The following is a 23,832-nucleotide window of genomic DNA, read 5'->3' as shown; positions in this document are numbered from 1 at the left end:
ATTGTAAACTGCCTGGCTAAACAGTGAGGGAGTGTCTCAATATACAAACAAACTATAAAGATGGAGAGAGGTTTTGTTTTCTGTTATTTTGTTCCAGGAGTTTAAGGAAATCTTTTTTTCTTTTTTGCGGTACGCGGGCCTCTCACTGTTGTGGCCTCTCCCGTTGCGGAGCACAGGCTCCGGATGCGCAGGCTCAGCAGCCATGGCTCACGGACCCAGCCGCTCTGCGGCATGTGGGATCTTCCCGGACCGGGGCACGAACCCGTGTCCCCTGCATCAGCAGGCAGACTCTCAACCACTGCGCCACCAGGGAAGCCCCATAAGGAAATCTTAATAAAATCAACAGAAGACCACTAATCTAAAAACCTCACACTTCAGTGGCTCCACATAACAAAGAATACAGACTTTACAAAATTATTTCAGCAAGGTCACTAAGCAAACAAACAACAACCACAATAGACAATAACAACAAATCCTGGGTTGGGGGTAGAATCTGACTTATAGGGTGGCTACATTATAATATTCAAAATGTCCATTTTTCAATAAAAAATTATGAGGTATGGAAAGAAACAAGAATGTACAGCCCATTTACAGGAACTGTCCCTGACAGAAACCAGACATCAGACCTACTGGTAAAAACTTAAATCAACTGTTCTAAATATGATCAAAGTAATAAAACTATATACAGAGAACCAAAACACACCATCAGAAAAAGTCTCACCAAGTAGAGAACATCAATAAAGAAAGAGAAATTATGAAAAAGAAACCAAATAAAAGTTATATAGCAAAAATTACAGTAACAGAAATGAAAAATTCACCAGTAGGGTTTAATAGTAGATTTGAGCAGGTGGAAGAAACAATCAATTATTTTTGACTGAAGATCAGTCAATTGAAATTATTCAGTCTGAAGATCAGAAAAAAAATAAATGAGGAAAAATGAACAGAGCCTAAAGGATGATGAAACACCATCACGTGGACTAAAAAAATGCGCTATAGTCTTCCCAGGAGGACAGGAAAGAGAAAAAGGGGCAGAAAGTATGTTTGAAGAAATAATGGCCAAGTTCTCAAATTTAATAAAAAATATCATATAAGAAACTCAATGAGTTCCAAGAAGAATAAACTAAAAGTGGTCCAGAGGAAGACACATTATAATCAAACTGTAGAAAGACAAAGATAAAGAGAAAATCTTTAAAGCAGTAAGAGAGAAGTCATATACAGAAATATTCAATAAAATGCCAATTCTCATCAGAAATCATGAAAACCAGAATGCAGTGGGTATTTAAAGTGTTAAAAGAAAACATTATCCACCAAGAATTCTACATCTGGCAAAACCTTCCTTCAAAAATGAAGGTGAGGGGCTTCCCTGCTGGCGCAGTGGTTGGGAGTCCGCCTGCCAGTGCAGGGGACACGGGTTCGAGCCCTGGTCCAAGCCCTGGTCCGGGAAGATCCCACATGCCGTGAAGCGGCTAAGCCTGTGTGCCACAACTACTGAGCCTGCACTCTAGAGCCCGCGAGCCACAACTACTGAAGCCCGCACGCCTACAGCCCGTGCTCCGCAACAAGAAAAGCCACCACAGTAAGAAGCCCGCACACCATGATGAAGAGTAGCCCCCACTCGCTGCAACTAAAGAAAGTCTGTATGCAGCAACGAAGACCCAATTCAGCCAAAAGTAAATAAATAAATAAATTTATTTAAAAAACAAAAATGAAGGTGAAATTAAGACATTTTCAGGTAAACAAAAGCTAAGGGAGTTTGTTGCCAGTAGACCTGCCATAAAAGAAATGTGAAAGGGTATCATTTAGGTTGCAATGAAAGGACACCAGAGAGTAAATTGAAGTCATAGGGAAAAATTAAGAACACAGGAAGATATTGCTACACAGGTAAATATAAAAACCCACATTATTTTCATTTCTGATTTGTAATTCCTTTTTTTTCATATATTACTTAAAAGACAAATGCATGAAACAATAATGATAAATGTATGCTAATAGGTATGCATATATCAAGATGCAGTTGTGACAATAACAATGTAGAGGGGCAGAGCTATATAGAAGTAAAGATTTTGCATACAATTGAAATTAAATTGGTGTTAATTCAAACTATACGGCCATAAATTAAGATGTTAAGCATAAGTCCTATAATAACCACTAAGAAATTAAGCAGAAGGTATACAGTTAAAGAAAACAGAAGGGTATCAAAATAGTACACTACAAAAATCAATTTAAAACGCAAAATAAGGTACCAATAGAGGAACAAGAGGAAAAAATAACATATAAAACATACAGAAAACAAATAGCAAAATGGCAGAAGTAAGTCCTTCCTTATCATTAATTACATTAAATATAGATGGATCAAATTCTCTAATTAAAAGGCAATGGATTTAAAACAAAATACAGGGGGCTTCCCTGGTGGCACCGTGGTTGAGAGTCCGCCTGCCGATGCAGGGGACACGGGTTCGTGCCCCGGTCCGGGAAGATCCCATGTGCCACGGAGCGGTTGGGCCCGTGAGCCGTGGCTGCTGAGCCTGCACGTCCGGAGCCTGTGCTCCGCAACGGGAGAGGCCGCAACAGTGAGAGGTCCGTGTACCGCAAAAAAAAAAAAAAGCAAAATACAGGATCCAACTATATGCTCTCCACAAAAGACTCAGTATAGATCCAAAGACACAAACAGGTTGAAAGTGAAAGGCTGAAAAATATATTCCATGCAAACAGTCACCAAAAGAGTGACCACACTAATATAAAACAAAATGGAGTCTAAGTAAAAAATTGTTACATGAAAGAAAGAACATAGAATATTTATAAAAGGGTCAATCCATAAAGATAATATATCAATTATAATCATATAAGCATCTAAAAACAGGACCCCAAAATATATGAAGTAAAAACTGACAAAACTGAAGGAAGAAATCGATGATTCTATATTAATGGTCGGAAACTTCAACGTCCCAATTTCAACAATGGTTAGAAAAACTAAACAGAAAATCAATGTGGAAATGGGGATTTGAATGAACCAGAAAGAATAGAAAATACGAACAGACTGATTGATTACCAGTGATAAAACTGAATCAGTAAAAGACAGACAAACAAAGTCCAGGACCAGACAATCTCAGAGATAAATTCTACAAAACATTTAAAGAAGAGCTAACACCCATCCTTTTCAAACTATTCCCAAAAACTGAAGAGGAAGGAATGCTTCTTAACTCATTCTATGAGGTCAGCACCACCCTTATACCAAAACCAGATAAAGACACCACAAAACTGAAAATTACAGGCCAATATCACTGGTATACATAGATGCGAAATATTAGCAAACCAAATTCAATAATACATTAAAAGGATCATACACCATGATCAAGTGAGATTATCACAGGGATGCAAGGATGGTTCAATATCCACAGATCAATCAATGTGATACACCACATTAAAAAATCAAGAATAATAATTATACAATCATCTCAACAGATGTAGAAAAAGCTTTTGACAAAATTCAACATCCTTCCAAATTGAAAAGAAATAAGTAAAATTCTCACTTTTTGCAGATGACATGACACTCTACATAGAAAATTCTAGGGACACCACCAAAAAAACTGTTAGAACACATAAACAAATTCAGTAAATATGCAGGATACAAAATCAATATGCAAAAATCGGTCGGTTGCATTTCTACAAATAAGAATAAACTATTATAAAGAGAAATTAAGAAAACAATCCCATTTACAATTGCATAAAAAGGAATAAAATACCTAGGGATAAATCTAACCAAGGAGGTAAAAGACTTGTATTCAAAAAACTATAAGAAATTGATTGAAGAAATTGAAGCTAGCACAAACAAATGGGAAGGTATACTATGCTCATGGATTGGAAGAATTAATATTGTTAAAATGACTGTACTCCCCAAGGCAATCTATAGATTCAATGCAATCCTTATCATAATAGCAAAGGCATTTTTCACTGAATTAGAACAAATAAGTCTAATATTGTATGGAAACACAAAAGATCCCAAACAGGAAAACCAATCTTGAGAAAGAAGGAAAAAACTGGACGTGTCATGGTCCCTGATTTCAAATCATACTACCAAGTTACAGCAGTCAGATGGACAGTATGATCTGGCACAAAAACAGATGCATAGATCAATAGAACAGAATAGATAGATCAGAAATGAGCCCACATTCATATGATCAATTAATCTATGACAAAGGAGGCAAGAATGTACAATGAGGAAAAGACAGCCTCTTTAGTAAACAATGTTGGGAAAACTGAGCAGCTTCATGCAGAAGAATCAAATTGGACTACTTTCTTACATTATATACAAAAATAAACTAAAAATGAATTAAATATGTAAGTGTAAGACCTGAGACTGTAAAATTCCTAGAGGAAAACATAGGCAGTACATTTTTGACATCTGTGTTAGCAATACTTTTTTGGATATGTCTCCTCAGACAAGGAAAACAAAAGCAAAAATAAACAAATAGGACTATATCCAAGTAAAAAGCTTTTGCACAGCAAAGGAAATCATCAACAAAATGAAAAAGCAGCATACTTAATGGGAGAACATATCTGCAAATGATATATCTGATAAGGGATTAATATCCAACATATGCAAAGTACTCATATAACTCAATCTCAAAAAAAAAAAAACAAACAACACAATTAAAAAATGGGCAGAGGACCTGAATAAACATTTTTCCAAAGAAGACATACAGATGGCCAACAGAAACATGAAAAGATGTTCAACATCACTAATCATCAGGAAAATGCAAGTCAAAACCACAATGAGGTACCACTTCACACTTGTCAGAATGGCTATCACCTAAAAGACAACAAATAACAAGTTATGGCAAGGATGTGTGGAAAAGAGATCCCTCATGCACTTTTGGTGGGATTGTAAATTGGTGTCCCCTCCTATGGAAATCAGTATAGAGGTTCCTCAAAAAACTAAAAATTGAACTGCCATATGATCCAGCAACTCCACTCTGGGTATTTATCCACAGAGAAAAAACCCACTAATTTAAAAAGATATATGTACACCAATGTTTATTGTAGCATTACTTATAATAGCCTAGATATGGAAGCAATATAAATGTCCATCAACAGATGACTGGATAAATATTTGGTATATATATATATATGATATGAATATTACTCAGCCATAAACAGAAAAACCCGGAAATCTTGCCATTTGCTACATTGATGGATCTAAAGTGTACTTTGCTAAGTGAAATAAGTCAGAGAGAGAAAGAAAAATACCATATGATCCCACTTGTATGTGAACAAAACTAATAAACAAACAAAACAAAATGAAAACAGACTCACTGATACAGAGAATAAACGGTGGTTGCCAGAGGACAGGGGGCTGGAGGGTACAATATAGGTGAAGGGAATTTAGAAGTACAAACCTCCAGTTATAAAATAAATAAGCAATGGTGATGTAATATACTGCATAGGGAATATGATCAACAAGATAGATGGTTACTAGAGTTATCCTAGTAGTTATCCTGGTGATCATAATGTATGCAAATTAGGTAGTACACCTGAAACTAACATAATGTTGTACATCAACTATATTTCAATAAAATAATTTTTATAACTTAGTGAAAAGATAAACAACGCAGTTAAAAAATGGCAAATGTTTAGATGGAATTTCTCAAATCCCTTTTTTTACTTTATCCCATTCTCTTCTAAGAGCATGCTTTCTCTTTTCACTTTTAAATTATCATCCAGTAAGTCTGCTTTTATTCTCTTTTCTCCTTGATTATTATCTATAAAATGAATAAACAGGTCATATTAATATCTATCTATTCATTCATTTATTCAACCATTCAACAACCACTTAATAGATGTCCATAATGTTCCAGGCATTGTTCTGTGTCATGAAGATAAGAAGACTAATAAAACATGGTACCTACTCTTAAGGAACATTACAGTCTAGTGACAGAGACACAGAGACAGACAAATAAACAGGTAAGTACAATGCAAAGTCACAGGGAAATAGCATTTGAATTCAGTTCTCAGCCCTGGTTGCACATTAAAGTTAAATTAAATATTTTACAATTAAAAGTATAATGCTGATGCCTGTGCTCCACTCCCAGAGATTCTGATGCAGTTTATCTAGGATGCTACCCTGGCATTATTACTTTTAAAAAACTTTCTAGGTGATTGCATTGTACACTTGGGTCAGTTTTATGGGTGTGACCTGTGTAGTTGCACAGGACCCAACACTCTGAAGACCTGTGTTAGGTTTAACACTCTGCTGGTGACCTTTTGAAGTTCTAAATAATTTTTTTACAGGAGATCCTCATTTTTCCTTTTCACTGGGGATGGAAATGATGTAGCTGGTCCTCTATGCAGTCAGCAGTGAAAACTACTGCCTTAAAGTGGTCTAGATAGAAACATTCTTAAGAGATAAAATTATTCATGTGGATGCTGAAAAGAATAAACAGCGCTATATGATTTAAGTGAAAAGAGAGTGTGGAGCAAGAAAAATAGGGGGAGATAAGATCATGAGGACCTAAGTTAGGAAGCAGACTTTATTCCTATAAAATTCTGAAATACTATCTAAATATAATCACTGTTGATCATAAGTGCTTGAGTTGATATCCTGCTTAGAATGGCATTCTTTTTCCTAAGATTATTTTTAAGCATCTACCTAAACCAATTTTGATTCAGGAAATGAAGTTGAGGATTTGTCTTTCTATTGGCTTGGCCAAAAAGTTCGATCTGGTTTTTCCATAAGACGGCACGGAAAAATCCGAACGAACTTTCTGGCCAACCCAATACAATAGTCTCCCTTTAGGTAATTTTTTTACTATTTAGACACTGGATGAATTTGAATGCATGTTTGGGAGAGAGAAAAGCAAACCAAAAGGAGGATGATTTGTCAAATGATTGCAACGTGGAGTTTTCAATCATTAGGATTCTGTTTCTTATAATTTAGTAAAACAATTAGAGTTTGGAGACTCTTTGGTCTTAGAAAGGAGGACTCAACATTAGCCATCCACTAACTCTACTTATGTTTCTCCAAAAACAGCTGAAATACACTGATAGAAAACTGCATTAGAATAAAGAACTGATACTAACTGGCTTTCTACCCTCATCACACCCAAAAGTTGATCAAATACTGGCAGTCTCTTCAGTGTGCCTGAATATGCATGTAAAACACGTGCCATGAGAATTATCCATCAATGATCAGTACTTAGCGGCACGTATCTACTGAAAGTTCTTTTTTATACAATGAATAGTGAGTATAGCTTTCAGCGGCTGCCTTTTGTAATCAATAAAATCAACAAATGTTTATTGAGTATCCATCATTTAAAAGAAAATACCCTGCTTTAGGACTAAGGTGCTTCTCCTAAGCATCTTTTGATCTACTTGAAATACAGCACTTGCACGGGAAAATGTAAACTAATAATACAAGTTTTCACATAAGTGCCTAAGAAATAAATTGAATAGAAAAAAGACCATTAGGTGCCAGTTAAAGGAAAGTAAAGATGTCCCAAAATGGTCAGATAAATCATCCTAGAGAAAAGGGAATCAGAAAAATGGATTGTAGAATGAGTATAAATTAGATAAATGGGGAGAAGTAAGAGTTGTTCAATGCAAGAGAAATGAAGCGGCACATGGCCTGAAGAAGAGGAATGATGGTTTCTAAGAGGAAGATGTTCATAAACATGCTAGAAAGCCTTAGGGGAAAATATTAAACATGAGCACCATTCATTACTTATTAATTTTTAAATTACTTTATACCCATTAAAATGATCACTTACTGATAATTTTGTGCCAGGAACTATGTTTATATTTTCTAAATTTTTATCTCTAATACAAACTTTTACGTTGCACATTATTATTATCCTCATTATAAGGTAAGGTAACTTGCCCAAGGTAAATCGTCTACCAAGTGGCAGACTCAAGATTTGAACCTAGATTTTCTCACTTCCATTTGTCCCTTCAACCTGCAGAAAAGCCCTTTCTCAGTTAGGTATTAAATTCAGTTACCAAGTGTCAACTAACTGTAGAATCTGTCTGCTCCTCTGCTGAGGGTTAGTGGGGTAGGCAGTTTAAGGATTTGCATATGTAAGTAAATTCTGTCATAAATATCAATGAGGACCTAAAAGTTGTTATGATTTAACCTAAATATAGTGTATTTGTACATAGTGTATTCTTCTGGAAAATTATCCCACAAGTGTCATTTTGAAGAAAACATTCTGCAATTTAAAATATTTGGAAATTCTACATAATTGCATCCCTTTGAGGTATCCATAATACATACGAACTTATGAAAGACTTGGTGATAAAGAAACCTAGTGGATTTGGCTTAACTCAGTATTTCCTTTTTTTTTCTTTTAATTTTATTCTTGGTTGCGTTGGGTCTTAGTTGTGGCACGTGGGATCTTTGTTGTGGCACACGGCTTCTCCCTAGTTGTGGCTCCGGGCTTTTCTCTCTCTAGTTGTGGTGCACAGGCTCCAGAGTGCATGGGCTCTGTAGTTTGTGGCACACGGGCTCTCTAGTTGAGGCGCGAGGGCTTAGTTGTCCTGCTGCATGTGGGATCTTAGTTCCCTGACCAGGGATTGAAACTGCGTCCCGTGCATTGGAAGACAGATTCAGTATTTCCTAAAATCTATTAACCAGAGTCATTGTAGGGTGTGCCTGCATTACACACCTATCAGAATTGTGGAGCACACTGGGACATTCTGATGTAATCAAATAATAAACACAATATGCTATTGCTGCAGAGCATAGAAATTGCAGGCTGTATTATAAAAGTACTGTTTTGTTCTAAGGTCAGCGAGTATCACATTTGCCAAACAACTGCAAATTTAAAAGTTCAAATGAAGAAATATAAATTTAGATTTTCTTTTTAAGAGCACAAGCCTATGCCAAACATGAAAAAAAAATTATGGCTTTGGCTCTAATTACATTTGAATGCAGTATAAAAAATTCTCCATATAATATGAAATGCTTTCCAAACAGCTATGTGACAAAGGCATTTCTCTTCTATTAGTTCTTAAATGAAGTGGTTAAAAAAACAAACAGGGATTCCCTGGTGGTGCAGTGGTTGAGAGCCCGCCTGCTGATGCAGGGGACACGGGTTTGTGCCCCAGTCTGGGAAGATCCCACATGCCGCGGAGCGGCTGGGCCCGTGAGCCATGGCCGCTGAGCCTGCGTGTCCGGAGTCTGTGCTCTGCAACAGGAGAGGCCACAACAGTGAGAGGCCCGCGTAGCGCAAACAAACAAACAAACAAACAAACAACATTCTGTTGGTTTGTTTGACCAACGTGGGTTTCAAACAAGGTGGTGAAAACAAATTCATGTTATTTCTTTTAATTAATTACTAAATAGAATTAAAGCTAAGAGAGCTCAGAACATAAAATTTATAGGATTCAAGTTAATAGTACTCATTACTGTTTAGGTGTCTAACTAATGGCATAAATGCCTTTTGAGTAGTGGACCTAATAAAATACATTGACTGATAAATGGGTAAGAACCAGGGGAATCATCTGTTATTCTGGATTTCTAGGCAAAAAACGGTCACTTTAGTGATGCCAGGAAAGTAAAACCTGCACGTGCTTTCTGCCATGGAAAGAGGTCTGCACTTTTCTTTCTTGAGTCGCTGTGGTAGGGTTAATTGGAGTCAGGATATAATCTGTCATTATGAGTACCATTTAAATAGCAAATAAAGAGAAGCAATTAGGAATCCATGTCAAGTAATAAAGTGTGGTTTAAAACACAGAGATCAGGACCTGAGAATCAGATATTGATCTGAAAGGGAAGTTAGGCTGTAAGTACCTGCCATAATTCAGGACTTACTGGTCTTGCAGGTCTCATGATTGTCATCTGACACCCACAACTTTCCAGACTCAAAGAATAGTACATTTTTTCCCCAGACTCTTTATATTCCTGGGAAGCCCTGAATTTATAATTACTTGTCAAGCCAAACAGAATACAGCAGGTTTTAGGACAGAATCAACAGGAGCATCAGGGAAGGAAAGAAATGTTCAGCAGTATAGATTCACTGAAAACACACATGTGTTCTCTAAGTGAACAATATCACCAATATTCATGATGCCAATCACCATCTATTTTGATACCTCCTAATATGATCTCCATTCCAGACCATTATCTTCAGGTATGGAACTACAAGTCTAACTGCCAACCAGATCAATATACCATAGGAAAACTAAATGTAATATGTTCAAAATTAAATTCAATTTGTATTAACCCAATTTGCTCTTTCATATCAATTCTGTTTCCAGCCACATTTACCAGAATATAAAAGTGTCCTAATCTCTGACCTCTTCTTAAACTCCAATTTGTAAACTGTTACTATATATCCCCCTTTCTCCACCCTATATATCTTGGAAGTTGTATTTCCTTCCCCCAACCCTTTGGATAATGCCACGGTTTGGAACTTAACAGCTCGTACTCTTGCAATATTCTCTTGGCTGGTCTCACCCAATCCTAGCTCGTGAACTACATGCAATTCTATCTGCGATGCTAAGAAGGATTTTTTAAAATCTCAATTTGATTATATGGTTCACGTACTTAAAATCCTTCAAAATTGCCCCATTACGAATAGCAGACAGCCGAACTTCCTTCAGGAGGACTACAAAGGCTTTCTTCTCTGCTGTTGCCTGCCTGATCACCCTCAACCACTACTTCTCTCCCACATTGTCTGTGCTCCATCTGTTGTGGACTACTTACAGGTAGTTATTCATATACTCTAAGCACTTTCACATGTCTGTGCCTTTTCCCAGTCTGAAATATCTGGTATTCCTTCTTCACCTAATAGATTCCTACTCCTAAAGCAAATAGAGCTCAAGATTTTGTGAAAAGCGGGCACTGGCATCCCCTCTCCTAATTCCTTACCAAAGAAGTTCCGAAGCACTGGGCAAATATAAAAATTCCCAAGAGTAAAAAGTAAGAGTAACAAAGTCTTGCTGAAACTTGTGGGTATGGAATTCAGATATGTACAGAAAATCGTGTGTGGAAGATAATTGGTAGGTTGTAGGCAATGTGTAAAAATACTGGGGCAAGAGCATGAACACGTCATCAAGAAGGGCTTCATTCTACTTGAGAGATAAAACATGTTATGGACAGCTCTTAAGAAATAAGTTGTATAAGCAGAGTGAAAAGAGAGGACTGGCTGTTGGTGATGACTTCTGTTTAAAAAAGAAGAATGGGCTCTTAGAATGGAAAACTGCAGATCCAAAATTCAGTCTATTTTCTTGTTTAGATGTAGGTGGCACAACTGTCCCACCACTGCAATAGTATGTTGCTGTTGGCAGGGTAGGGTGGTCAAGTTGACCTACTCATCTGGCTGGGATTCATGACCTTTTCTTTTTTTTTTTTTTTAATTCCTAAAAATATACAGTTATAAGGCAATTGATGAGGAAACTTCACTATCTTTTTGAAAGAATTGACACTAAATGTAAGGCCACAGGAAACCAAAAAGCCTTGGTCTCCTAAAGCTAGCTGAAAAAATGTTTTGTTTCTTTCCCCATCAGAATTTCTTACTCAGAGGTCCATACTCTGTACCAACCAGAAAACTAGGTAGATTCTCCAACACATTTCTGGTAAACTACCCACCTCCCTTGCCCTGACCCTGGCAGAAAAGTTAAGGAGAAACTGAATCGACGTGACCCTGGATTCACCATGCGAAAATCTAGAGAACTAAATTACAGTTTGTATCAGTCAAAATTAAGTTCTCCAGCCTGTTTTTCCTTCTTCATTAAGAATGCTAGCAGCCAGGATGATGTCACCTGAACTATGGGCTGTAGGATTCCTTTCAGAAATTATGCAACACAGAGAATAGATACATAGATACAAGTATTTATTAGACCATCTAGATGGAAAGCCACAGGCCTCCCAAAACAGTCCACTGTTACCTGAATTTCAAAGCTTGATGTCATTTGAGAGATAAAGGTTCTGCATAACTCCAAAGCACTCTGCTAATAACCATTAAGCTGTACTACGTATTTTTTATTTTAAAAGTATCTTCAAAGCACTTTTCAGAGAAAAACTCAGCCTTATATAAATTTATCATTAAATTATTTAAAACAAAATAAATAGAGCACTTAAGTAAAAAGAAGCTGGAAGACGGATAACCCAAAACACAAAGAAAGCAGGAGATAAATAATAAGGAAATAGAAGAAAAAGAGGTGAAGTAGAAAATAGGAAAGAAGAAAATACCTTGTTATGCATCAATGCACCATTTAAAATTGACTCAAAAAGAAGTAATAAAATGAATAGGTCAGTAACCTTAAAAGAAATTGTATCAGTTATTAAATAAATATTTCCAGAAAAAAATCTAAATACTGTGGAGTTTTTATTTTTGCCCTAATATAAAACAAATAACCTAATGATACACAGACTGCTTTAGAGCATAGCAAATGCTGTGGAACCAGTTCCCTTCTTTTTAAATGAAGTTAGCATTACACTGACATAAAAAGCTAACAAAATGGTGAAATACTGAAATTAAGGAGCAGTCACTATCAAATATACCTAAAAACAATATAGCAAACAAAGCATAGCAGTCCATTGAAATATTTTTCAACCATAATCAATAATAGTTTATCTCTGGAATGCAACTATTTTTAATATTTAGAAATTGATTAACACAGTCATCAGAAACATAATTACAACTGGAAAAATTAATAATAATCTCCATAGATGACCAATGTATTCAATAATAATTAGTGCCCAATCTTGAAAAATAATTAATTGGAAAACTAGGAATAAAAAGTCTTCTTGAGAACACATCTATTATTGTAGTTAATAAAGAAAATACTATCAAAACAAGGAAACCAGGCTCAGAGATTGAAGTTCTCACCAAATACAAATAAAAATAAAACACATAAAAGCAATTAAAATTAGTAAAGGCAGAGGTGAAACTACAGCTCTGCATAACAAGCATGATTAAATATCTAAACTACCAAAGACAATTACTTGTAAATCTCTTAAATGTAGAAATATTTCTATAAAGTGACTCAAGGGAAACATTCAAAAATAAATTACTTTCCTATATTTATATTATAAAAAACATAAAATCACTTTCTCTGAACTCATAAGTAGGGCCCACTAATGTTGTTTTAAAAGATAATCAGATACTCCAGTAAAGATGTTAAAAAAAAAAAAAAAAAAAGATAATCAGCAATCTGCCCTCAGAAGCTCTATCTGACGGATATTCTACTGAAATTTGGTATATGGTCTCCTTTGAACTTTAGTTTATACTATCACTGTTTTCATTGTTTTTGCATTGTTTTTTTCCTGAATCTTCATTGAGAATTTTATTGGAAAGTTAAGAAGGAGCATATCTTTTACAGTATTAACGAGAATAACTCCTATTATGGACATCTAGTGAATACTTTGATTACAGATTTGCAGACAATTCTAATTGTTAGCACTGTACAGCCAATACCAGAATAAATTAAAATGAGTACCAGTACTGAAAGAGCAGATTTAAGATGAAAAATTGAGTGCAAGTTTAAACAGAAAATGAGGCTCTTAATGAAGGGGACTTTCATGTTTTGTTCCTTCAGCTTCTGTTTTTCTTTAGATCTGACTTGGGAACATCATAAGTAGCTTTTCTAAAGTAACAGTTCAGCTCTCGTCGCCTGCTTCACAGCTGTTATAGGGGCTCCAGACCACCTGCCAACTGAGGAGTCAAGCCTTGGTCAAACATCTCCAAGCAGAATGAACCAATATTCTCATGTCCTAACTTTTAAACAGTTCGCATTTTTTCCCTCTGAAAATGGTTGGTTGTTCTTATGTTTATCCTAAATTGCTTCAAAATTATATATTATTATTATTTAAGAAAATTTCATGGAAACATTTATTATGTTGGTAAGAAATAATAGAGATTTTTAGAGCTTAAGTGTTTTTTTTTTTTTTTTGGCGGTACGCAGGCCTCTCACTGTTGTGGTCTCTCCTGTTGCGGAGCACAGGCTCCGGACGTGCAGGCTCAGCGGCCATGGCTCACGGGCCCAGCCGCTCCGCGGCATGTGGGATCCTCCCGGACCGGGGCACGAACCTGTGTCCCCTGCATCGGCAGGCGGACACTCAACCACTGCACCACCAGGGAAGCCCCTTAATTCTTAATTAGCCAACTTTTGGTTAATAAGTATGAAAGAAATTGTGAATCTCATAATTGGAAGATGATTAAAAAAGAAAATTTTATATCTATCAGTTTTATACAAAATATGTATTTAAGTGCTAATTTAGTTGATTATGTTTTATAAATTCTTTCAAAATAAATTCAGAAGATTGCTACATTATACATAAATGATTCATTTTAAGGTGCGTGTATTAATTTAAAATGCTATTTTTAAACCTGATGAGATTTAATGAGAATCCAGTATCATTAATATTTGTAAAGTTTTATAACTTCTTATATTACCCAAGGCCTGTAGACAATTTCACTTTTAATAATATCACCACTGGTCTAAACTACATCTTAGTCATTCTAAAATAATGTTATTTTTTTCTTAGCTAAATTAAGGAAATGTCATGAATGTATGTAGTAAACTTTGATCTTAAAAATGGAAAGGGATCATATATTTAAGGGAATTAGTTAACAATAAACTTAACTACTATTTCATTACATTTTAATGATTCAGATTACCCTAAATGTAGTTGGAAAAATACATAGAAACCTAACTGCACAGTCCAAAAACAATGTTCCATTCATTTGGAACATGAATTTGTCAGGAAATGACCAATAAGGACAATAAGCAATAGATAAGCATAAATAATAATAACACAGTTGAATGTCATTACTCTATAGACAGGACAGTATTATTCATTTCTTTTTTCAGCCTCTGCCATTCCAACTGTTATGCTTTTACTGCTGTAGAGCTGAGAAATCTTCCATTGTCTGAGCACCGGTCTTTAAATTTTCTTCTAATCACCATGGCTCTTGGAGTCGGAACTCTGCCATCCCTAATTAACATTCAAGTCAGAAGCCTATGGTGCGCTACAGATTATCACAATTGGAAGTGAGAATACCAGGAGGGCAAAGTGAAAAACCTAGCAGCTACCATCAGAACAACTTAATGTTTTCAACAAGAGGCAATACTAAAGATGACTGGCTTGTTAGGATCAAAAAGTACTGACAAGAGTCTCCATGTGAGCTCATATATTGTTCTCTTGCCTAGAAAACAAACCTCATTTTGACATCTCAAGACATTAAAAAGGCACTTTCACATGAACAGTCTGGATAGAAAATGAATAACTATAATAATCTGTGGCTTATGTTTTAAAGAAACAACAAAATAGTGTAGCAGGTGTACAGAGCATGCCTATTAAGGTAGAATATTTTACCTAAATAATGTGTAATAAACTATGTTTATTATTTATTGATACTTTTAGCTTTTTTCAAAATTCAAGGGCATTCTGAGAATATCTACAAAAATTACTTTCTTTTGTTTTGCAAGTCTACTAAGCAAAGGCATCCTTTTTAATGCCTGATTCTCACATATCACACACACATGTACATCCCTTTAATACACTACTTAGCTGCTGCAAACTGTGTTTACCTCCTTTCAGAAGAATAACTTCAGAGAATGTACATAATGTACAAAAAAATCTAAGTCTTTATTGGCCCTAATTATCATTCTAAGAAGAGTTTTTGTTTTCACTCTATATGTATAGAAAATCTGCTGGGATTTGGGAAACTGAGAAGAATGTCTTTCTCCCTGAAATGGAGTATTTAATCACCTGAAATTGTAGTGAATCCTATAGAAATAATGACTGAATAGGTTGAAATTAGCTTTCAAGAAAAAAGGGATAGAATTCTGCTAGTTGTGCTCGTTCACCAACATTTCAGGAAAGATACTTACTTACAAGGCAATAAGGTTTAAAGGACAGTTTGGCTTAACGATTATCATTCATATTTTAGTAAAAACTGGTATGCTATTTAATTCCTCCACTTGACTGAATTATCAGTTTAGATTGGAGATATTGGTTGTTACTATCTTTCTTCTGATATTTGTATTTTGGCCATTAAATATTTCACTAGCTTAATTCCCAAGTGAAAGAAGAAAGAGGGAAAAAAATAAAAGCTGAAGCTCCAATCAATCAAATGTGCCATTTCACTGCTTTTCCAGTAAAAGGTTTGATGGGAAGAGAGACTGTACCTATTAGCTAATCTCCAAACTGCATTTCATTTCTGAATCTAATTTATTATCCCCTTACATGGATAATCAAGATTTGACTAAACAAAATTATTGCCAACATCTCCATTCAGATACGACCAAATAGAACTCATTATCCCCCCTCCCAACATCTTTATCATGCTCTGTGGCAACGCTAATGCCCTGCCTCTTAGGCTTTTAACCTTGAAGTCCTCGTCCACCGTTCTCAGTTGTTTTTGCCCCACATGTAATCCATTCCCAAGAAATCTCATACACGATTGTTCAATGTTGCCATGTCTTTCCTCTTGCCTCTGGGTAAATGTCTCTTAAATCAGACTCTGTAAAGTCTCCATTCAGAAGTACCCAAGAACAAACCATACCTCCCTGTTCAAAATGCTGCTTGGGGCTTCCCTGGTGGTGCAGTGGTTGAGAGTCCGCCTGCCGATACAGGGGACACGGGATACAGGGGACACGGGTTCGTGCCCCGGTCTGGGAAGATCCCACATGCCACGGAGCGACTGGGCCCGTGAGCCATGGCCACTGAGCCTGCGCGTCCGGAGCCTGTGCTCCGCAACGGGAGAAGCTACAACAGTGAGAGGCCCGCGTACGGCAAAAAAAAAAAAAAAAAAAAAAAAAAAATGTTGCTTGACTCACTTCTTTGTTAAACTCTCTAAGAACAATCCATCCTTTCTTTCTTTTTGGTATCTGAATTATGAATATGAAATTTAAAGAGACTGGGGTATCCACTCTGGCTTGAGTGAATAGAAAAGCACTGGAGTTGTAAAGCAGAGACTAGCACACCATTGTGAAGCAATTATACCCCAATAAAGATGTTAAAAAAAAAAAAAAAAAGAAAAGCACTGGAACCATAAACAGAGCTTAGAAATATAGGAGAAACAGATATTTTAAGGCCGGAATTGTAGGAGGAGGTTTGAATCATGTTGAGTTTGATCCTCGACATGCAGGTAGATATATGTCCTATGAGCAGCTGCAAATTTACATCTGAGTCTCAGATCAAGGGCATAGTTAAAATTTAGATTACACAATTTTACACGGTACTATTGTGATTACATCTTTGAAAATGAGAAAGATAAAGCAAAATTATCTCATTTCCATGTAGTTTGCTGTGGTTAAGCTGAACCAAAAATTCATATTTCTCCAATCATTCTTCTAGAACTTAAAATATATTGCTAATAATAAAATAATCTTCAAAAAATTATGGTGTTGACAATAGTGTTGGCAATGAAAAAGAATATAACAACAAAATGAAAATACTTAAGGGTCTTTATTATGGTAGCATTTTAAAATTAGATTTAATAAAGAAGGAGGAAGGAAGCAGGTGTGTGTGTATGTGTATGTGCGATTATGTGGTAAAAAATTAGGTTCTGGTCACTTACAGAGCCTCTAAAGATTGGGACCCTAAGGTTTAAAAAATTATGCCTAATTTCACATTAAAACAAACAGCTTTCTTTCTCTATGATACCACCACCAATAGTTTTATGTTGATCTAGCTAATCTGGAGGTCTAGGAGAATATGAGAATTTATTTGAAATAAAACACATCAAGCTATTAGAGCCAGAATGAAAAGAAGAAATGCAGGGCAAGCGTGATCCCTGAAACAGGAGGAAAAAATATGGTGAGAAAAGGTTTGGTTGCCTTTGAATAAGCTGGTTGCAGGGATGGGGTACGAGCAGCCTGAGTTTGAATGAGGCACCCATTTCACATTAACATGTATAAGTAGTACTTATACACGTATACCTACTGTATCTTCCTTAAATTATTTTGATATTACTAGCTCCACAACACATGTTTAAAATTGCTTAGAAATTGTATAGAGATCGATAAGAATGAAAAACCTTTTTTCTTTGTGAAGCTGCATTATTTGGGTTTCCAAGCCCGAATGCTAGTAACTCTCTAAGAACTATGTGCTTGACTGTCGCTCTGTGACAATGGAAAGAGAAGAATCAGAGGGAAAACCCTATTGCAGGCACAGATTTGAAGGCCTAGAAATCTTTTTTTTTTTTTAACATCTTAATTGGAGTATAATTGCTTTACAATCGTGTGTTAGTTTCTGCTTTATAAAAAAGTGAATCAGCTATACATATACATATGTTCCCATATCTCTTCCCTCTTGCGTCTCCCTCCCTCCCACCCTCCCTATCCCACCCCTCCAGGTGGTCACAAAGCACCGAGCTCATCTCCCTGTGCTATGCGGCTGCTTCCCACTAGCTATTTATTTTACGTTTGGTAGTGTATATATGTCCATGCCTCTCTCCCGCTATGTCCCAGCTTACCCTTCTCCCTCCCCATATCCTCTGCTTTTGTTGGTATTATGGAAGAAGTTGCAGAACAATTTAGGGGACGATTCGGTCACTTCTCTCTTTTGTACTGTAATTCCTTCCACTGTCCTTGGGAGTTGGCTCCCACATAAGCCTCCTGTATCTGTGGGCTGCAACAATAAAGCCTAACAAGCTTAAGCAAGTAAACTGAGTACTGAAATACACAACCTTCCAGGAAGTGCTAAGAAAATAAAAACTAAGACTAAGTTGCAGATGCAAGCACATTTGTTCAATTCATTGAGCAACCAGGAAGAAAGAACCTCCTTAAGAGTAAGTGACTTTTCTGAAACAGTCACCAAATTTATAGTCATTTGCATGCTAAAGTGCTACTAGTCGTTAAGGGAAAGAACATGTACAGTAGCATTTAGTGCTAGTAATCTTTTGATGGACAAAAATCAATTATTATACAGGAGCCGCACAGTGGGGAACACTCAACGTATTTAGACAGGCTTGAAAACCAAGAACACAGAGGGAAAATAGGCATTCCTTCTATGAACTTAAATAAATATTCAGCCACCTGATACTGCCCCTAGCTAGTGTATCCATAGTAGTAAGGACAACAGGATGAGGCTAATAAACTGAAAAGAGAGCACACATTGTTCTCAAAAGCTCTCTGTCTCATTCAGAAAGAGTATTCTTGTTATTATTTTTGGTGATTAGAAATTTATATTTTAACAATTGTTATGCAATAAACGAAATCATCATATATGAAAACACAGTTCTAAGGTTGATATCTGTAACTCCAATAATAATGATAAACACAAGAAGCAAGGGAATTTTAACCACTGAATCTGAAATTCAAAAGCCAGAGTGGTAATATGAGGAATATGAAAGAGAGGGCATGAGTAGGCTGCAGTTTTAGGTCTAGACCTGCAGGTGAGGCTACATAATTTCCAAATTGTATGACATCATTTTAGTCAAAACTAACAAAATAAATATTTAAAAAATTGTTTAGAGCTTTCTAAAATGAACTCATTCCATGATATGACTACTGATACCTACTACGCCCATACAGTGTATTGGGCGTAGGTTATATTGTGGAAGAGGAGCAAAAAACATTAGTAAACAAGATGCTTAATCTCAATTCCAAAGAGAAAAAGTGAGATAGGCCCCGTTACTCTTTTGATTGCCCAGAAAAATCTGCGATTATGGTTTAAAGAAGCTGAAAGAAAACTGAGCGCTAAATTAGGAGAGGGGAGAAACAAGAGGCCCGAGGCATCCAAGCAAGAGTAGCCTAAATCTTGGCCCCTGAGGAAACGTCTAGATGTCTGGGGACACACCTGTAACGGCATCACAGTGCTCTAGCATATGTGGGATTTCTGGATGAGAAGCACTGCTTTAGGTGAACAATTCTCAATCAAGATGCTATTCTGGTCATAAACTATAGTTGTTAGACTTTTCCATCCTGGGCCACTAGAGACTTCATTTTACAGTATTGGTTGCTCAAGTTGGACACACAGATTGGTTGAAAGCCCACTTCTCTACTTTCTAGCTCTGTGACCATGAGCAGGTTACTTAGGCAATCTGCATACCAGCTTTCCCACCTGTAAGAGTATGGATAATGGTATCTACCTCAAAAGGTTATTATGACAATTAAATGAGTAAATCTATGAGTAGTGCTTTGAACAATGTCTAGCACATAGCAGACATACCAAAAATGTGTATTTTTTTTTTTAATGAACCATATTCATATAACCTTATTTAGTGAAGATGAGAAGCAGATAAAAGCACCAGCCTCAGTTATCATGGTCTTCTTTCAATTTTGCAAATTTTCCAAGATCTTTCCTGCTTTAGGGCCCTTGCATATGCTGTTCTCTCTGCTGAGAATATTCCTTCCCCCTCTCTTTACCTTGATAATTTCTTCTCAAACTTCAACTCTCTATCCTTCGGCAGTGAGACCTAACCTGGCCCATCCTTCCACTCCTGATCCCTGGTATAACTCTGGATCATTCTGTAAAAGGCATCACACACTTTATCTTTCTCTTATATCTTAATCACAAGGTGTGGTGTGTGGTACGTGTGTGTGTGTGTGTGTGTGTGTGTGTGCGTGTGTGTAGTTCTCCTTATGAATCCTACCATTTTCTAAGCTCCATAAAGGCAGAGACTGTGTCTATTTTCTCCATCAAATATAGTGGTTTGGGGCTTCCCTGGTGGCACAGTGGTTGAGAGTCCGCCTGCCGATGCGAGACACAGGTTCGTGCCCCAGTCCAGGAAGATCCCACATGCTGCGGAGCGGCTGGGCCAGTGAACCATGGCCGCTGAGCCTGCACGTCCGGAGCCTGTGCTCCGCAACGAGAGAGGCCACAACAGTGAGAGGCCCGCGTACCGCAAAAAAAAACAAAACAAAAAAATATATATAGTGGTTATCACAAAGCCTGATATATCATCATCACTAAGTACCTATTTGTTAAATACAAAAAGAATGAATTAAAAAAATAAATAAATAAAATTCAAGAGAAATGGAGCTGATTATGATAAGCACACTGATGATGCCAAATTCTAGAAAACCTCACTGGTTCTTTTTAAGACACATAATAAAAATGTCAAACAAGAAGCATTAAGTGAACTTCTCTCTGTGGAGATATCATTATTCACAACATAGGCAGAATCTCCTCTGAGATTTTCCAAGAGAGAAAAGGACAAAATAATCATAACATTAATCAAATGATCATACTTCCTTATAAAATATAAATTAAGTATCTATAAATTATATCAAGCTGGCTTATATAAATAATGTAAATAATCTCTTCAAATCTTTTCCTGATTGTGGATACTCTGTAATCAGAGTATTCAGAAAAAGAAGTTTTTCAACTAAGTGATATAAAAACAAATAACGTACCTTTCTTTTTAACAAAAATTACAACCTCTTTGAAACTAATACAGTGACATAGTCTAAAATATAAGTAACCTATCCATTAAAATGTAAGCTTAGAGTATGTTCCAGAGTTGAGCTTACATCTTGCTTATATGGAGCAATGATCTGAGGAATAGTTCTCAATCATCATTACAGGTCAGAATTACCTGTGGAACTTAAAAAAATGAATATGTCCTACAGTTAAAGGTAGCAATAATTTTTTAAAAGCTTTATGCTGGCTCTGATATGAAGCTAAGATTAAATACCACTTGTTTATGAATAGATATAAAATTGTTTATTGAGAAAAATATTTGGATACTTTTAATAAAATAACTCTGAATAATTAAGTAATACTGAGAAATTGTATGGGTAGTCTTAATCACCTGCTTTGTCTGGACAAGAAGTTTGCAATAACCTGCACACTTGAAAAATATTTAAATACAGCCATTTAAAAGTTGCTTATCCCCCTAATTTTCTGCTTAATTAAATATTGTTCATTTTATTTAATTTGACAAATATTTATTGAGTGCCTCCTATGCCCAAGTCACTCTTCTCTGACACTAAGAGATCTAAAAAGTGTAAACTTTGATTATTGGCCTTGTACAGATCCATGCCAAATAGAGACCCAGATATATACAAAATTTCTAAAATAAAAAAAATGCATGGTAAGTGCTATGATAGAGTATTATGATACATGAAATGTACACTCCTCTGCCCACGCCAAACATAACGCAACTAAATGAAAAGATCAAAGAGTTTCACAGAGAGCATGTCATCTGAGATGGGTCTGGAAGGATGAAAGTTTTTCACAGGGGATCATAAAGAAGTGAGCAAAGATTTGGAGCCATAAAATAAGTGATGCATTTGAGAGTTTGGCTGGATCAGGAAGAACATAGAAAGGAGAATGGGGGCTAGTTGCTGAAGACGACAGATGTCCCTTGCCCAGCACTCTTTACTCTGTGAGCATCGTAGAGGCACATGTGGTGTAAAAACAGGAGGCTTAGTCAGATCCTAATTCTCCAAGGAATGGTCGGTGATGTTTGGAGGAATATTGCACACATGAAATAATTTAAGAATAATATAGTATTCATTCTAAATAATATAAACTACTGACAAGTTCTATATTTCAGAAATGGAGAGAACCATATTGCAAACAAAGGGAATGGGGCTAACACAATCACAGTAACAGGCTAACTGATTACCCCAGTTCAGTTAAAATGCAGGATTCCTGAAGGGAATAATGGGAAATGACAATAGAAAGGTGGGAGAAGACAAGACTGTAGAAAGCTCTGAATGTCAGGGTCAAAACTTGGGGGCCTTTTTAATGGTCAATATGGATTCACTAAAGACTTGTAAGCAGAGAAGCAGGAAACGACAGAGTTAGATCTTCACAGTGGAGAGTGAAGTGCATTGCAATGGGAGAAGGTTGTCAGCAGGAGAGATAGTTACATAGTTACTGTAATTGTCCCAGCAGCAGGTTATGAGATCCAGGATATACTGGCAGATAAAGGATATATTAGTGCCCTGTGAGGACATTCCATCTGAGGACGAGGGCTGGTGGATTGGTGGGTTTGGGAGTTATCTTTGAAAAGAGAAGGAGATATAAAATTAAATTAAAGGGACCAGCGAAGTTTGGATATGATGGAGCAAGTATTTACTGAGGTTCTTAGCAAGGGAGTAATTAAAAATCCTCATGAACTTCCATCACTGTCATTTCATGATTACAAGGTTTGCTTCATTATCAAGAGTCTTTAACACAAGCCGTTTTGTTTTGACATGCCTAGAGATCTGACATCCTTTGTTGTTACTATAAGGACAAGATTATGAATTCTTCCTGGCTTGATTTGCCACCATAAATCAAATTTAGAAATTATATAAATGCTAAAATTGTGTGGAGGTTTGTTCTGGACAATAATCTTGCATTCCTATTGATTACCTGGCGAATCTTAAGAACTAGTATTGATAAATTTATTCTGTAGGTAAAAGTACTCACTAATTCATCAGCCCCTTGGTTGTCCTAAAATTAAGATTCCCATTTGCAAATGGCATGGTAGGCATACGTAAACATTACTGTGTGATCTAATTAAAATATATAATTATAAGAGGGGTAAAAATATCCAGGTGATCAGTATTAATTTAATTCTATTGGTGATGAAAATATTTCTGGCTTAAAACAGCACTTGTCATTTGATTTCATTAGGGAGATTAGTAAAGTAAAAGTGAATTTGCCATGATGAAAACAATTAAATTGAAATCAAGGTTAAAATATAATTATAATAGAAAAAGTCCCGAAAAATAAATGGTATGCCCTCTGAAATATATCTGCAGGAGATGAAAGCAGAAGCAAAGTTCACATGCAGCTCCTCACATAAGTATATTTATACAGCTGCATGTCCATGTACTTTTCAAATCTTAACATTGACAATTTTTCAATAGCAACTAATTTTGTAGAAACATAAAGATTTCCAGTAATATATGAAGCTGTATTATTAATCAACATAAGCAGCCCAA

The 23,832-nt window shown here is 36.1% G+C and overlaps 1 protein-coding gene across 2 annotated transcripts in view; it reads right to left on the bottom strand.

The window, feature by feature from the left end:
• The window catches only part of GRIK2 (glutamate ionotropic receptor kainate type subunit 2), a gene marked incomplete at both ends in the record, with an annotated part of 636,473 nt that overhangs the window by 191,826 nt on the left and 420,815 nt on the right, over positions 1-23,832 (bottom strand). The gene's annotated exons all lie outside the window — the stretch shown is intronic.

Source organism: Grampus griseus, assembly GCF_964374135.1.
Source record: "Grampus griseus genome assembly, chromosome: 13".
Classification (NCBI taxonomy): Eukaryota; Metazoa; Chordata; class Mammalia; order Artiodactyla; family Delphinidae; genus Grampus; species Grampus griseus.
This window is presented reverse-complemented; position numbering and strand designations above follow the sequence as displayed.